Source organism: Magnolia sinica, chromosome 5 (assembly GCF_029962835.1).
Source record: "Magnolia sinica isolate HGM2019 chromosome 5, MsV1, whole genome shotgun sequence".
NCBI lineage: Eukaryota > Viridiplantae > Streptophyta > Magnoliopsida > Magnoliales > Magnoliaceae > Magnolia > Magnolia sinica.
The window spans coordinates 7,126,059-7,140,902 of record NC_080577.1 but is presented as its reverse complement, the minus strand read 5'-3'; positions in this window follow the sequence as shown (position 1 = coordinate 7,140,902).

Genomic DNA, 14,844 nt, shown 5'->3' with positions numbered 1-14,844 from the left:
CACTCTCTTTAATTATATACATAAAATCAATTGTTCATTTATTAAGTAGCTTAAATCTAATCATAAAATATACACTAAATCCAACCATTCATACGCCATATAGGGTATGCAGTCACCCACTCATCCATCTATTTTTTAGGATTGTGGTTTAATCATTTAAGCCATTTATCCGATGATCCAGCTATCTGATCAACTAAAAACCCTTTTTGCACATATCTAAGTATGTAAGTAATTGTACATTAACATGTATATGGGATTAGAATCTTAATTGTTTGATTATTTTACCTATATTTTATCATTTAACTATACATCATACCTGGATCCGCTAATTGGGACACTCAAAAATCATTGTGATGATTCTCACATTTCTTTGAATAAATTTACTAGAGTACTTCTTAGATTGAAACATAATTTAGTAAGTTTTAAAGGTTCACAAGCCATATACATATTTTGGTGGTAAACTTATAATTTTAAAAGATGAGAAAACCATCTATGTATTCATGCGTGAAAATACTTAGAAGATGCAAGGAAGCGATATCTTCTAAAGAAGAGGGTGGGAAGGTGATTATACTGGACATGGTTGTGAACATGAACAGGGACGATTACAAGATGACGGAGATGCAGCTCTTATTTGATCTGGCGGTGCTGGTTCTCCTTTGCGGGAAGGAGAGGGAGGAGCACGAATGGCAAAAGATGTTCATTGATGCTGGTTTCACTCACTACAAGATTACACCCGTCCTTGGTACGCAGTCCATTATCGAGGTCTATCCGTAATTATTTGGTGGTTTGCAATGTTTAGCTTGTTGCTAGTTTAAGTATTAATTCTAGAATAAGAACACCTTTGGATTTATCAAATGGTGTCTATGTATTGGGCTTGCGAGTGATGGTCATCTATGTTTGTGGACGTGTTTAATCCTAGTGTTATTCTATGAAATAGAATTTGTGGTTAGGATTGTAGGGTGATTTTTATTTTATTTTTTTCTCTCTTTTTTGAAATCGCCAATGTATGATTAGGCACAGTGGATGAACGGTTCAGATTATCGTGATATTGTTAGGTGTTAGTATGCTTCCAGTTAAAGGTTACAAGGGTGGCCTATGTTAACACTGTTCATTTTATTTTATTTAAAGGAAGGTGGTAACACACCACCAGAAATTTATTGAAGGGTAGAAAATTTACAAAAGAAACTTCTGGTGGGCCTAACAGAAATAAACGGCCACACCTATCATATGGACCAAAAGACCTAAAACCAATACAATACATAACATCTAAAGGGCACACATCAACCCATAGAAAAAAAAACTACTACCTACACAATAGGCAGAAAAAAGGAAACAAAAATAAAAAAAATCCACCAACAAAAACCCAACCACAAGAGAAGACACTGCCTTGCTTAGGAGCACTAGCTAATGCATGCCCCTGACATATGGAAGAGTACGAAGTGACAAAAAGAAGATCACTGTCTTCCTCAAGTAATTAAGACCTTAAATATACAAGTTTTTTAATCTATGATCGAGAAATAAGAGAGACAAATTCAAATATTTTATTACATAATAATATAAGATTATTCGATTAGATCACTTATATTAATGACCAAAACCGTAAGGGGCATTTAGATTGTAAGTTGCTTAAGATAAGTTACTTGTGCCACCTCTATTTCATTTCTCCTGTGCTTCTTTTCTACAACAATTTTTTTATTTTTTTTGAAAATACAGATGTACCCACCCTTTTTTATGTGAGATTAATATTCCCTAAGGATACACACAATTTAATTGAAGTGATTAAGTACTTTTAAGTAAAAAAAATTACTTATAACTAATCACAAACCAAACTTACTTATCTAAAATATGTTACTTATACTGCTGTAAGTAGAAAAAGTAACTTATTTGGCGGTATCCAAATGGGCCCTAAGTCGAGTAGAAATTACTTGAAATAGTAAAATCTTCCTAATTGACTAAATTTGTCAAAAATAGAAACGACAATAAGATCTTACCAAGCATTCCTGATATTATCGCAAGCAACTTTTTTTTTTTAAAAAAAAAGATGAAAATCTTAAAACTAAAAAAAGGGAGATGCGATGAATATAAAAATTGCAAATAAAAAAATAGTATATTTTTTTTAAAAATAAAATCTTGATTTTAACTTCGAAGACATGCATTTTCTTGCGAAATGGACTTTTTCGACTAACATAGCAGGTTGGTAGACCGTGAATGCAGCGTTACGTAAAGATCGATAGGTCATGTGCTTTGTGATGATACTTGAATAAAAAGTTATGGTTGTTTTATAGAATTTAAGGGATTTAGAAATCCCTTAAAAACCGCTCTTGCTTATACAAGCCATCAACATTGAGTTTAAACCATCTCTCATGGTCAGAATCCACTTCACACAAACTGCCTCTTTCTTTCTCCGATGGGCCACATGGGCCACAGGAACACCCAAAATTTGAATGGAGAGGGAGGGAGCAATCTCGAGCCATCAACATTGAGCCTCCAATAGCTCTTAACCTACCTTTGGTTAAAATTAAGGATGACTCCAGACGGGGTTCAAGCTTGTCTGCAAACTGAGCCATGTTGTGTTCAGCCCACCCATCCCATAGGATGAGCAACGGCAAAATATTGTATTAGATGTCTTAAATCTTGTCTGAAACAGAGTCTGTCGATGCCATTGATTGACTATTTGATGTCACCTTCGATGACATCGAATAGAGCTCTATGACATCGAACTTATTCCGAATTTCCTCAATTGGTCACTGGACATATTGGTGTCGTTTTTCGATGACATCGAGGGGCGTTCGATGACATCGAAGACATGTTCGATGCCATCGAAGCCAGAACGAGGAATCGAGATTTTCTACAAAATCCATGTCTAGTCGCTGGTCTCTTTTAGTGTCTCTTCGATGACATCAAAGATTTACGCAGATTCGTTTGTGGAAACGCAAATTCTGCGAATTTTGTTTTTCGTTTTGTTTCCACTTGTTTCTAAGTCTATAAATAGGGGTGAATACAGGACTAGGAGGTATTCTAAGAGTTTCTAAGATTTCTAAAAGGGTGCTAGGGTTTCTAAAAGGGCTCTAGGGTTTCAAGGGGTAGAAAAAGTGAGATTTGAGGATTGCTCAAGCTGGGTAAGTCCTCTATCTTTGTAATCTATGCTTTTATTGTTAAAATTTCTATCGTTTTGTGCCGTGATTTTTCCCCGCAAGGGTTTTTCACGTTAAATCGTTGTGTACTATTTTTGTTTGCTTGGTGCCATTGAATTGTTATCCTAGATGTAGATCTGCGTGATTCCACAAGCCAAAATCCCAACAAGTGGTATCAGAGCAATCGTTGGGGCACAGATCTGAATCTAAAGGATTAACAATAATGGAAAGCACTAGGTATGATATTGAGAAGTAATCAGGAAAAAATAACTTTGAGTTATAGAAAATAAAGATGATCAGTTCCTTAATCAAGCAAGGTGAAGATGGTGCTCTTGAGGAGTAAAAGTCTACTATGACTGATAATGATTGGGACACCCTTAATAAGAAAGTCTTATCCTCGATCCGTTTATTTCTTACGGATAAGGTTCTCTATAATGTCATGAGGGAGAAAACTGCGGCTAAGTTATGGGCGAAGTTAGAGGATATCCATGCGAAAAAATTCTCTGAAAATTCCCTACACTTGAAGCGTCAATGGTATAACTTTAAGATAGCAGAGGGTGGAGATCTGGAGGCTCACATCAGCAACTTTAATAAATTAGTTTATAAATTGTTGAATATGGAGGAAGTGATGAAAGATGAGGAACAAGAATGTATGTTGCTGAATTCTCTTTCGGCATTGTATGAGTCATTCAAGGATATAATGTGCACAACGAATAAAACTCTGAGTGTCGACATCGTTATCTCAGCCCTTAAAGGGAAGGACATGAGAAGGTTAAATGACGATATGGGAACATCTTCTGATACATTGTTTACAAGGGGCAAGAATTCTGAACAAGGTACATGATCTTCAAGTTCTAAATCCAAATCCAAGGTTAATGACAAAGGTAAGTTAAAGTGCTGGAACTGTGAGATGGAAGGACACATGAAAAAGGATTGTACAAATCTTAGATCTAAGAGAGAAGAATCTGAGGCTTTGTATAGGGAGGCCAATGCTACTACGTCAGATGGATTGAGTGGATGTGATAGTAATGTCTTGTCTGTGTCAACAATTAGACGCCCATACGATCATCATAAGGGCAAATAGATTCTAGACACATGAGCATCTTTTCACATGAGTCCTCATCGAAGTTAATTCGTCAGCTACAGGGAGTGCGATGGTGGACAGGTGTTTATAAGCAATGACAATGCATGTAATGTTGTGGCTGTTGGTACGGTGAGCATCAAGATATTTGATGGGACAGAGCATATCTTGACTAATGTGAGGCACGTTCCCGACATGAAGAAGAATATGATTTCTCTTGGTGTACTTGAGGCAATGGGCTACAAGTTTACAGGTATTGATGGTGCTTTTAAAGTATCTAAGGGGGCACGGGTAACATGAAAGCGCAACGACTCGATAATCTTTACAGGTTGATCGGGAGCACTTTAACTGGTAGAGCTGCAGTGGCTGCAGCGGATTCCACCTCTGCACGTGGGTGGCATGTTAGGCATGGCCACATGAGCGGGTAGGGCATGATAGCTAAGATGCACGGACAGAGATACAGAGCAGGAGAAGCAACCATCTGTGAGAAGAATCACATTACATAATCACAGGATATCGGTGAGATACATGGACGACTCTAACATTGCATATGCTGTCGATACAGACGAGGGGGATTCGTCTACTATTCAGATGACTCTAGGTGAGACTGGTACTGAGAATTAGAAGGTGACTATAAACGATGTGATGGACTCTTTGTACCAGATCGACATATGGGAGTAGGTGAAGCTTCCAGTGGGCCAAAAAGCAGTTGGACGCAGGTGGATCTTCAAGAGGATACAACATATATACAGAGCAATGTTGGTAGTGAATGGTTATCCTCAGAGAGAACAGATCGACTTCTCAGAGATATTCGTGCCAGCGGTATAGCAGGTGTTTATTAGATATGTATTGGCGCTGGTTGCCCAATGTGATCTTGAGCTAGAACGGATGGATGTAGAGATAACACTTCTGCATGAAAAATTGAAAGTGTTATTTTTTCATGAAGCAACCAGAGTGGTTCGAAGTTAAAGGGGCTGAGAAAAAAAGTTTGTAGGAGGTCGTGGTATGACCTGTTGCCTAGGCAGTGGTATAAAATTAGATTCTTTCATGGTGAGTTAGGAATTGTATGCTGATGACATATAGATCGTCAATCATGTCATGTCTGGAATCAACGTACTATACACTCGGTTAAGTGGGACATTCAAGATGAAGGATCGGGGGCTGTAAAGATGGTTCTTGGCATTGATATTCATAGAGACTAGAAGAGGTGTAAGCTTTGGGTAATCACAAGTAGAATACCTTGAGTAGGTATGCGATGGACCAGGCAAAGCTGGTGAGCATTCCCTGTGCGGTTCACTTCAAGTTTTCCTCAGGACATGTCCCAAAACCAGATGAAAAGTAGGACATGTCTCTTGGGCCTTATTCGAATACGGTTGACAGTGCATGTCATGGTCTATATTAGACTAGTTATTTCACAGGCAATTGATGTTATGAGAAAATACCCCGACAAGCAACATTGGAGAGCAGTGAGATGGTTACTTTGATACATTCGAGGTACGGATAACTACATCTTAACTTTTGGAAAGACATGATGAGCAAAGGTGGTTGGGCACGTGGATTCAGATCTGGTAGACATGCTCACCAAGATCGTTCTTTCATAAAAGTTCAAGTTTTGTGTAACTTCTCTTGGCTTGGCAATGACGTAAAAGACAGACGGAGTTGGTACATTAATTAAAAGGTATGATGCGAGGCAGAGATAAGAGAAGGGGACAAGAAGCTATACGTTTGAAGATTGAAGATATAGTGGAGATTATTGTATTAGATATCTTAAATCTTGTCTGATACAAAGTCTGTCAATGTTATCGATTGACTGTTTGATGTCACCTTCGATGACATCGAACAGAGCCCTATGACATTGACTTTATTTCGAATTTCTTCAGTTGGTCACTGGACATATTGGTGTCGTTTTTCGATGACATTGAGGGGCGTTCCATGACATCGAAGACATGTTCGATGCCATCGAAGCCAGGACGAGGAATCAAGATTTTTCACAAAATTCATGTCTAGTCGCTGGTCTCTTTTAGTCTCTTTGATGACATTGAAGGTTTACGCAAATTTGTTTGTGGAAATGCAGATTCTGCAAAAAAAATTTCCTGTTTCATTTTCACTTGTTTCTAAGTCTACAAATATAGGTGGATACGGGACTAGGAGGTATTCTAAGAGGTTCTAAGGTTTCTAAAAGGGTGCTAGGGTTTCTAAATGGGTTATAGGGTTTTAAGGAGTAGAGAAAGTGAGGCTTGAGGATTGCTTAAGCTGGGTACGTCCTCTATCTTTGTAATCTATGCTTTCATAGTGGAATTTTTTATCTCTTTGTGCCTTGGTTTTTCCCCGCAAGGGTTTTCCACGTTAAATCATTGTGTGCTCTTTGTGTTTGCTTGGTGTCATTGAATTACTATCCTAGATCTAGATTTATGTGATTCCGCTGGCCAAAATCCCAACACAAAAGACCCCAAAGCAGGAAGAATTGAATCAACCCTCTCATAAGAGAGAACAATGCAATAAGAGTAATTATAGTAAATCCTCATACTAATTAATCTAAATTCATCACTATCTTTCATAACTTCTAATCTTAACTATCAATTTCAACCAAATATTGAAAATGACAAAATACCCTTAAATTTTATTGAAAGCATGTACATCTTCAGATACCGACCATGATCACTGAATCAAATGATGTTTGAATTACATGGTCATTGGCTCATTGGAAAATTAATTTAACAAGCTTTCAAAAGAACTAGTTTCCCATCGTTTTGCGCACCATTGATCATATCCTAAAAGTGAGTAAACCAAAATGGTAATTAAAACATTAACTCAGCATAAATAACAAAGGAGTAGAAGAAAATTTAACCAAAAGAAACTATATGAGTTTACTATCAGCCAACCACAAGACTCCTCATGTGGGGTCTAAGAAGGTGGGCCACTCTTCACACGATCTCGATCATGGTCATCTAGCATCAAAACCGACAAATACATGATTCCCTGCAAATCTGGGTTGTTGAATTGTTTGATTGCAGGTAGTATGAAAGCAGTAGGAGATTGACCCAAATGCTGCCTGCATCAAGGAAGGCTTATGGATTAGGTTCATAACCATTCATTGCAATCGGCATGGATATAAAAAAAAATTGAGGTATTGCTTGCTACTTGTGTGTAACTACAATGCGCCTGTGTATTAATTGTCATACTCTGCCATAATATCAAATAATTCTAAAAAATTGCACAACTTATTGTGGACAGCTTAATATTCAACAATATTTAATTAAGAAAAATAGGAAAAGATGAGAAATGAAAAACAGATGGAGTTCAGTGAGGAACTAATTAAATATTAATGAGGTTGAGTTCCCTGCTTTTGGAGTAACTTAGTTTCTAGCTCTAGGGCCATGGTTGGTCTATCTAATCCATTCATCTGATGGCCTCTATCATGGATGGACCATTCTCAGGGTATCCTCTCAGCTGGTCAACTGTAATCATTATGTTATTCACATGGAAATTCATCAGATATATATATATATATAGAGAGAGAGAGAGATGCTCACTGATGTAGAGCGGGTCGCAGACAGTTACATGGCCAAGATGGATCAGAAAAGGCCCGGTCGACGACAGAAGTGGTCTAGACCTTCGAACCTTAAATCGGGCGTATCTTGCAATCCGGAATGAGTTACCTGACGTAAAATATATGATTTTGGGGTAGAACGAGCTACTGAAGCCAACCAACCCTACTATTCTAGGTTACGCAGCCTGGAATTGCAAAAAAACCCCTGGATCGATGGTCGTTTCCCTGTTTTAATTTCATTTTTACTATAAATAGTAAGTTTTAGTTTGATTATAACTCTTCATCCGTCGGGCTTTAGGAGTTGCGCCCAACGTGAAAAGAGCTTAGAATAATTAGGAGAACGGTTTGGTGAAGCCAAATAGGACACTTACTATTTTTAGCCAAAAACCTCGCGCACTAGTAGACATCACGACCGTCTATAAATAGTAAGTTTACTATTTATAGTAAGTCTCGGATTCTAGGAGTTTGAGTTGTAGTTTGATTCTGATTTCTTTCCCATTGCTTGGTACCCCTATTTAAAGGGTTGTGAACTCGTTTTTATTCATGAATTAATCAATTTTGAATTTATTAGAATTTATTTCTATTTTCTGCTTTCTTTCCTCATGGATTCGAGAAGTCTCTGTGAGGAGTCCAGAGAAGCTCCGTGGATTCGGAGTAGTTATCCTCATCACGTTCATCCCTGCATCACTCACACACAACTAGTTGGACAATGCATTTTGGTCCAACTAGGTAGGCATTTAATGAGAAAAACTTCCTACAATGCATTTTGGTCCAACTAGGTAGGCATTTAATGAGAAAAACTTCCTCTTAAATACAATTTACACACTTGTTCAGATTAATTAATGCTAATTAATGTTGACAGAGAGGGGTGTTTGCTTCACGTTAGCTTTTTAAGAGGTCTCTTGAAAATGATCCCTGGCTTGCATGGGCCCCACTATAGTGTTAATGTAAAATCCACAACCATCACGCCTGTCACCCCATGTTAGACCTAGAAACTGAATATCTACTCCATCCATGGTTCAGGTATTACATCCAACCCGTCTAGAAGGTTGGCCTCAATAAGAACACGTGACGGTAAGGGGGGTGTCTGCTTTTAAGTAGCGGGTATAAAACACCCACTGTGTGGGACCCACCAAGTTACATGTGTGAAATCAACCTCCATCATGTAAGAACCCTTACGCTAATTGTACGCACAAATGATCAGCCCTCAAAAATCTTCATATAAAACAAATGATGGAAACAATGTAAAATTGCACCTAAAACCTCTAAGTTGAAGCAGTGTTATAGCAATTGGATCTGGATGTATTCTGGCAAGCCTATTGAAGAAAAGTGCAATACAAATCCGTTTTGCCATTGTGGTAACATGAGCGGATTGGGTGCGTCCCTTACCGTGGGGCCCACCTTGATATATATATATATATATATATATATATATATATATATATATATATATATATATATATATATATCCACACTATCCTTTTTAAGATCATATTAGAAAATGATTCCAAAAATGAAACTGATCCAAGTCTCAGTTGAACTATTCCTTAGGAAAGTTTCGTATGATATGGTCCACCTAAGATTTGGATATGTTTCATTAATTTTTGGGTTCAAGCCTTGAAGTGATGTGGAAAAACAGATGGACAGCATAGATATAGAATACATAAATCAAGGTGGGTCTCATGGTAAGTACCTCCGCTCCCTTCACCAACTCAGGATCTAGTGCGAATTGCCGGTCATTGAGGCCTGCATGCTGAGATGGTCCAATGAATTGAACCATCCATCTTCTCATTTCTACCATTATGCTTAGAAATGAATCCGAGCATTTGAAAATTTTCTTTCGACGATGTCAATCCCGTAGGCCTCAACTCATGTAGTATCAGTGAAACCCAAAAAGAGAAGGTTTGTCAGACCGTAGTTGGTCATATCTCCAGTAGGGAAATGACCGGACTTCCAGCCATCTTGCCTTACTTTTTGCCCCTTGGAGATCTTCAAGGCTGCCAAAAAATAAAAATAATGACTTGCATGGCCCTAGCGGTATTGGTGTTGTATTTTGTTTTAAAAATATCATTAAAATTTGAATTTTCAAATTTTCGGTAATTTCCCTCCAATTTTGAAAAGTTGTAGTATTTTTTTTTGTGGGTTTTGTCCCACATCGGATTTGAAAAGGTAAACTATCTTGTATATAAGATAGTATTTTTGCTTAGGGCTTGAGCCCCTTTCAGGGGGCATGTGAATTTGGTCCTGTGGGGGGGCTATGCCAATAGCTCTAATCTATGCCATTGACCACACACGCGCGCGCGCGCCGAGCCGAGCCGAGCCGTGCCGAGCCGAGCCGAGTCCGAGTCCGAGTCCGTGTGCGTGTACGCGTGCGCGTGCTCGTGCGCGACGCGACGGGACGGGACGGGCTGGGCTGGGCTGGGCGTGGGCGCGGGTGCGGGTGCGGTGTGTGTATACTCGCGTGGGTGTGTGTATGGGTACTCGCAGGACTGTATGTGCGGGAGTGTACTCGCACTTGCGCCTTTTCGTTTTAAACCAGAGAGATGCGTCCCTTCCGGTTGGTCGCACCTGTTGGGTTTAAACCCAACGGACCTAACCTTTTGTAAAGGGTGCTTATGCACCACTTCGGAGTCTATATAAAGACTACCGATTCCAGTTTTAATACACGAAAAATTCTTCTCTTATAAAACGCTCTCTGATATTCGGTTTTAAGCAATTTTCTACTGAGTTCATCGCTGAGTCAACTCAACACTTTCGGATTAAACTGCAAGTGGTTCGAGCCCGTGTACAGTGAGTGCACCGCTGGGACCGGGTCATAGTCGTTGTATCCTGGAGGTCGATTGCTCTGGGAACCTGTTGCACTTGGGACGCTGTCCAAGGGGAGCAAATTCGATTTCAAGTCGAGTGACTCAGTCACGCCTCGACTCATTCAATAAGTTCTTCTTTCTCAAAATTTATTTTCCTTTTTTGGTTCTCGATTTTTAATAGTCTATTTAATTCAACTAAATATTCCAACAATCTTGAAATCGAATTGTTGAATTACATAGACTATAGCTACAGTAACAGTAAATGCTTCTGCTGAGTTAGTCAAAATCGAACCGTTCGCTGGACAATACTTTAAACGGTGGAAACAGAAACTGATGTTCGCACTGACCACCCTTAAAGTTTCATACATAATACCGAATCATTTACTATAGATCCAGCAAATCAAACTGAAGTAACAGATGAAAATAATTGTAAAAATTATATTCTAAACTCTTTATCCAACGAACTATATGACGTGTATGCTTCTTACGTGTCTGCTAAAGACATATGGACTGCTTTGGAAAAGAAATACATATTAGAAGATGCAGGCGCTAAGAAACATGCAATTGCTAATTTCCTTCATTATGAAATGACAGACGATTTACAAATCAGATTCATGATTTTCAAAGTCTAGTTCATGAACTATCAACAGAAGGAATTAAGTTGGATGAAGTATTTCTGTCAGGAGCACTAATAGAAAAGTTACCGCCCTCCTGGAAAGAATATAAGAATAGAATGAAACATAAAAAGAACGGTGTTTCTTTGGAAACCACTATCGTACACATACGAATAGAGGAGGCCAATAGAATCAGGGACCAAAAAGAAAATAAAAATGAGATAGATTCAAAGGCGAATCTTGTGGAATCAAGTCGGGCAAATAATAAGAAAAATGGCAACTGTCATAACTGTGGCAAACCTGGACATTATGCAAATGAATGCAGGCTCAAAAAGAAGAATGCAAACAATCAATTCAAGAAAAAGGGAAACTGCTACAACTGTGGAAAGCCTGGGCATCATGTCAAAACCTGCAGGCTTAAGAAAAACAAAGATAAGCCGCAGGCTAATCTTACAGAAACAAGCAATGAGTCTGACATGATAGTAGCTGTGGTGTCAGAATCTTCCTTGTAAACAACTTGGAGTGGGTAGTAGACACTGGTGCAACTAGGTACGTGTGCAAGGATCGTAGCATGTTTTCTTCCTACCAAGTATCAGGAGATGATGAACAGGTGTTCATGGGTAATGCTAGAACGTCTCCAGTTGTAGGGAAAGGGAAAGTACTTCTGAAACTCACTTCTGGAAAGACTCTGATGTTGAATGATGTCCTACATGTGCCCGACATTAGAAGAAACTTGGTCTCTGGTTCACTCCTCAATAAGGCTGGTATTAAGTTAGTATTTGATTCAGATAAGCTTGTAATGACTAAGAATGGAACCTTTGTTGGTAAGGGGTACTGTAGCGATGGCTTATTCATTATAAATGTATCCAATGATAATAATAAGAAGACACTCAGTTCTATTTATATCGTTGAACCTTTTTATCTATGGCATAGTAGATTAGGTCATGTGAATATAACATCTTTGAAGAAAATGAAAAGATTAGGTTTATTACCTAATATATCTAATGAAGAATTTGACAAATGTGAAACATGTGTCGAATCAAAATTCATTAGAAAATTCTTTAAACAAATAGAAAGATCATCTGTTCTATTAGAGTTAATACACAGTGACTTAGGTGATTTTAGAAATCACATGTCTAGAGGTGGAAAAAGATATTACATAAATTTTGTAGATGATTACTCTAGGTTTACTAGAGTCTATCTGTTAAGAAACAAAGATGAAGTTTTAAATACTTTTTCTAAATACAAAATTGAAGTTGAAAATCAGTTAAATATAAAAAATTAAAAGACTTAGAACAGATAGAGGAGGTGAATATGAATCTTCTCAATTTAGAGAATTATGTGAAAAGAATGGAATAGTTCACGAAACTACAGCTCCTTATACACCAGAACAGAATGGAATAGCAGAACGTAAGAATAGAACTCTAAAAGAGATGATGAATGCTATGTTAAATAGTTCAGGCTTACCCTCAAATATGTGGGGAGAAGCAATTCTATCTGCTTGTTATATTCTAAATAGGATTCCTTCTAAATCTTCTAAACAAACACCATATGAACTATGGAAGAATCATGTTCCTAGTTACAAATATATTAAAGTGTGGGGGTGTCTTGCTAAAGTAGGATTACCTGAAACTAAGAAAAGAAAGTTAGGTCCTAAAACGACCGACTGTGTATTTATAGGTTACGCACAAAATAGTGCGGCCATAGGTTTCTAGTTTTAAAAACTAAGGATAATATTCTGATCCTAATACAATTATAGAAGCTAGGGATGCGAGTTCTTTGAGAACATATTTCCTATGAAATCTAAATCTATAGGAATAGAGGAAGTCAATGAATCAGATATTGCATCTACTAGTAAAAATGCATACGAGAAAGTAGTAGAAGAGATACAACCAAGAAAAAGTACTAGGGTTAGAAGAGAAACTAACCTAGGAGATGGTTTTTTCACTTTCTTAGTAGAAGATGATCCTACAACCTATATAGAAGCAATTAACTCTCCAGATGCAACCTTTTGGAAGGAAGCAATAAATGATGAATTAGAATCTATTATATCTAATAACACTTGGGAAATTGTAGACCTACCACCTGGAAATAAACCAATAGGTTGTAAATGGGTGTTTAGAAAGAAACTAAAACCAGATGGGACTATTGATAAGTTTAAGGCTAGGTTGGTAGCGAAAGGCTTTAAACAAAAAGAAGGAATAGATTACTTTGATACATACTCTCCTGTAACTAGAATTACAACAATCAGGGTCTTAATAGCGATAGCTTCCATATATAAACTGGTGGTACACCAGATGGACGTAAAGACAGCTTTCCTAAATGGAGACTTAGAAGAAGAAATATATATGGAACAACCTGAGGGTTATAAGATATCAGGAAAAGAAAATAAAGTATGTAGACTAATTAAATCATTATATGGTTTAAAACAGGCTCCTAAACAATGGCATGAAAAATTTGATGGTGTTTTAAAATCAAATGGTTATCATATAAATGATGTAGATAGATGTGTATATAGTAAAATTTCTGAAAATGATTATGTTATTATATGCCTTTATGTTGATGACATGCTTATTTTTGGAACTAATATTAAATTAGTTAATACAACTAAGAAATTCTTGTCATCTAAGTTTGACATGAAAGACTTAGGAGAGGCTAGTGTAATCTTGGGTATTGAAGTAACCAGAAAAAATGGTGTTATTATATTATCTCAATTTCATTACATTGAGAAGATATTGAGAAAGTTTAACCATTTTGACTGTTTACCTGTCAATACTCCTTATGATTATAGTGTGACTCTCATGAAGAATACATAAAATAGTGTGTCTCAATTGGAGTATTCCAGAATAATTGGTAGCCTTATGTATCTAACAAACTGTACTAGACCAGACATAGCTTTTGCAGTAGGAAGGCTAAGTAGATATACACATAACCCTGGAAAAGAGCATTGGAATGCTTTGTCTAGGATTTTAAGATACCTAAAAGGCAGTATAGCCTATGGTTTACATTATAATGGTTTTCCTGCTGTATTAGAAGGATACAGTGATGCTAACTGGATTAGTGATTCAGATGAGACAAAATCCACGAGTGGATATGTCTTCACTTTAGGTGGAGGAGCAGTCTCTTGGAAGTCTACCAAGCAGACATGTATCGCTCGATTTACTATGGAATCCGAGTTTATTGCCTTAGAAAAGGCTGGATTAGAAGCCGAGTGGCTTAGAAATCTCTTAGCTGATATACCATTGTGGCAAAGCCTGTATCGGCCGTATCTATTCATTGTGATTGTCAAGCAGCTATAGCGAAAGCAAAGAGTAAAATATATAATGGAAAGAGCAGGCATATTAGACTCAGACACAACATAGTGAAACATATGTTGCGTGATGGAGTCATATCTATTGATTTTGTGAGGTCAGAAAAGAATCTAGCAGATCCTCTGACTAAATGACTATTTAAAAGGTTAGTCAATGATACATCGAAGGGAATGGGGCTGAGCCTAATATATGAGCTGCCAGTGTCGGCAACCCAACCTATACAAGTGGAGATCCCATGAGATAGGTTCAATGGGTAAACAACAAGACACGAGGTAGACGATTGCACTGAGTTGTATGAGCCCCTTCTATGGTGTACAGTGCGAGCAGCAACGCAGAAGGATGAGTTG